Below are 3,031 nucleotides of genomic sequence, written 5' to 3'. Positions count from 1 at the left end.
TTTAGTAGATATGCACTGAAAATAATGATCTATTTCTCCATCTTGCAATCAAACGTTCTCTAGTTGCCGCAACTTCCGACCAGTGAGATTGACAAATCCATCATAACTTTCATTTGAAAAATTTGATTCTGGTGTTGCTATTTTGCTTTTACATTTGCGTAAAAATTCTTTTTATGATATCCCTGTTCCTTTTCAATCGAAACATAACAGCATCTCGATAAAATATTAATTATGGCGAGCAAAAAATGAATATATTCTTACTTAAAACACCAATAATTATTTAAAAACAGGTGAACCAATAATAATAATAATAATAATAATAATAATAATAATCTATGAAAAATGTAATAACTTCGCCCATAGAGCGTCAAGAGAATCAATCTCAGATTCACTTCTAAAAGGATTGAGAAGGCCTCTTATAAAGGGAATTTAGTTGCAGTAATAACTGTAGGCCAACTAAGGCCTGTCATAATAAACACCATCTCGGGCTTTCTTATCGGGTTAAATTGGATCCCATGCCCAAATACCCAACCCGCTTTCTTGCTTGCAACTCATATATATTGTCTCCAAAACCCTAAACAATCTCCAAAGCAAGCACCGCGGAGGCGACTGTTTTTTTTTAGTTTCTTTTTTTTTTCCTTTCTCCTTTCTTCTTACCTCTCTATCTTAGATAGTGGGGGAAAAAATATATGTATTTTCATGATGCGATGAAGAGAGAAATGATCTCTATCTAGATTGATGGGTTCGTGTTCGAATCCAATCCGTCGACATGAAGTCCTTCATCTGGTTCGTATTCACTGAGCATCCGTTGATTTCTCTTCTTCTTTTATTCTTTTTTTTTCCCCACTAAAAAACGAAGGACCTATGGATCTATCGCTTTGAAATAAAGTGCGATCTCATCCAAGTTTGCCTTCGGACATCAAAGCAATTAAGTGATTTCAGATCGCTGGGCTCTGCTCTTTCAAGCGCTCGGTTTTTTTTTTTTGTTCTTGGATCTGGATTTCGCACACATCAAATTCATTTTATTTCATTTTATTTTGGGATTTAAAATTTTCGAGAAATAACAGCGAAGGACCCAGCAGAGGGGGATTGGATCTCCAAAAGTTGAGACCCCTCTAACATTTCTATAAACCCTTCGCAGATTAAAAAAGGCCGGATCGTACGACGCTTGAACTTCGTGTCTTTCACGCGTCTCATAACATGGCTACAGTTTTACTCCCTAATTATTTTTAACGAAATTAACATAATCTGATCTTTTTTTATTATTCTCTCTTTAGACTAATTCGTACTGTATGCACATTTCAGAGCTCATAGCTTCGATTATGATCTAGACGGAAGGAATTGTACGGGTTACTTTACTAAAAACTGCTTAAAATGATGGAAGAGCTGCATTTCTACGAGTACTCTTATGAAATGGACCTTTAATTTTTGGTGAAAGGAGAATGATGGGTCATTCGATTAATTGGGATTTTCTAACGTTTGAACCTCCGTTGATGGCCTCTCTGATCGCCGCCATAAACTTGCCCGGCGATTGGCATTTAAAGTTCATATTGTATCAACAAATGTAGTTGTATATCCCTTGTATCCATTTATTAGCTTTGGCTTCTTGTGTAATTTGATTGCGAAAAATTCTCTAAGGATCCAAAATATGAGACCAATAGGGGAGATACGTGAGGTGTCTTCCTCCTATTGTATAATGAGTTGATCATCATTGAGGGTCAGTTTATCATTATGTAAATAGGAGGGGAACACCTCACCTGTTTTCCTTGTTGGTCTAATAATGATAGTTCCTTGTTGGTCTAATAATGATAGTCAGCTCATTATGTAATAAGAGGGGGATACCTCATATGTTTTCTATGTTAGTTCCATATTTTGGGTCCATGTAGCAAAGCCCATAGAGTAGATCGTTACAGAGCCCTAGAGTTGGTTATACTCATTAAGAGAGTTCAATTTTAAAGGTAAAAGTTAGGTTAATGTGTATATTTAAACAAGCTGTTCTCTTTCCTGTTATCCTTTTTATGCCATTAGACCATCTCCAACCACCCTCTATATCTTCAAAATCTTCAAATTTGGACGGTGGAACCTCTCTAACCACTCTCCAAATTTGGAGATCTCCAAATTTGACCCTCCAAATTTGGAGAAATTTTGGAGGGTCTCTCCATAACCCTATTCATGATTTTTTATTTACAATTTTGCCATGTTTTAACTATTTGATTTCTTAAAATTTATCACTTTGCCATCCTTTTTAGTAATTTAAATTAGATGTTTAATTTTAAATAAATATAGTTAAAAAATTATTAATCTAATATTTGAAATCATTATATATTTGGAAAGGGCTCGTTGAGATCTTTAAATTGAAACTAAGATTAATTTATTTTAGTATTATTATAAAATTATTAATTTTTAAATTATTATTTTAGTATTAATATTGGGTTCATTTTAAAGCTCTCATCGATACCTTTATAATGTTATAATTTTTTTTCCCAAATAAATTATTAACAATGAAATTATTAACATAAACTATATCCAAGATTCTTTAATTTATATGGCTTTTTTGACAAAAAAATAAAAAGAAAAATATTTGGAGAGTGTGGGTTGGAGCAACCCTCCAAATTTCACCCTCCAAATTGAAATATTCCTAGAATATTCCAATTTGGAGGGCCAAATTTGGAGGGTATGGTTGGAGATGCCCTTAGAGATTGCGTACAAAAAAGCTGTGTACCTCCTTTATTTGAGATTTTTCAAATATAACCAGATCGATTTAATAGAATATATTATAAATATAATTTTAGCATGTATGAAAGTTCGATGGGAAAATTTTTAATCTAAGTTTTTTGGGTGTGTTTGGAAACGAGATTTGAATTCAAGGTGTAGATTGGAATCGATGGGTTTTGAATCTAAGATTTGATATTCATGGATTTTGCAAATTTATTGTTTGGATACCTTCATTAAGTGTGAGGATTTCAAATATTGGATTTCAAATCTATTATTTGAAATCTAGTATTTGACTTTAATGCCCACTATTATCATT

The 3,031-nt window shown here is 33.0% G+C and overlaps 1 long non-coding RNA gene across 1 annotated transcript; it reads left to right on the top strand.

Annotated features, from left to right (window-relative positions):
- LOC109844047 lies at positions 602-1,879 on the top strand. Its single transcript, XR_002247867.1, has 2 exons — positions 602-786; positions 1,306-1,879. It is a non-coding gene; the product is annotated as an uncharacterized LOC109844047 (long non-coding RNA).

The sequence above is a fragment of the Asparagus officinalis genome, chromosome 5 (assembly GCF_001876935.1).
Source record: "Asparagus officinalis chromosome 5, Aspof.V1, whole genome shotgun sequence".
Classification (NCBI taxonomy): domain Eukaryota; kingdom Viridiplantae; phylum Streptophyta; class Magnoliopsida; order Asparagales; family Asparagaceae; genus Asparagus; species Asparagus officinalis.
This window is presented reverse-complemented; position numbering and strand designations above follow the sequence as displayed.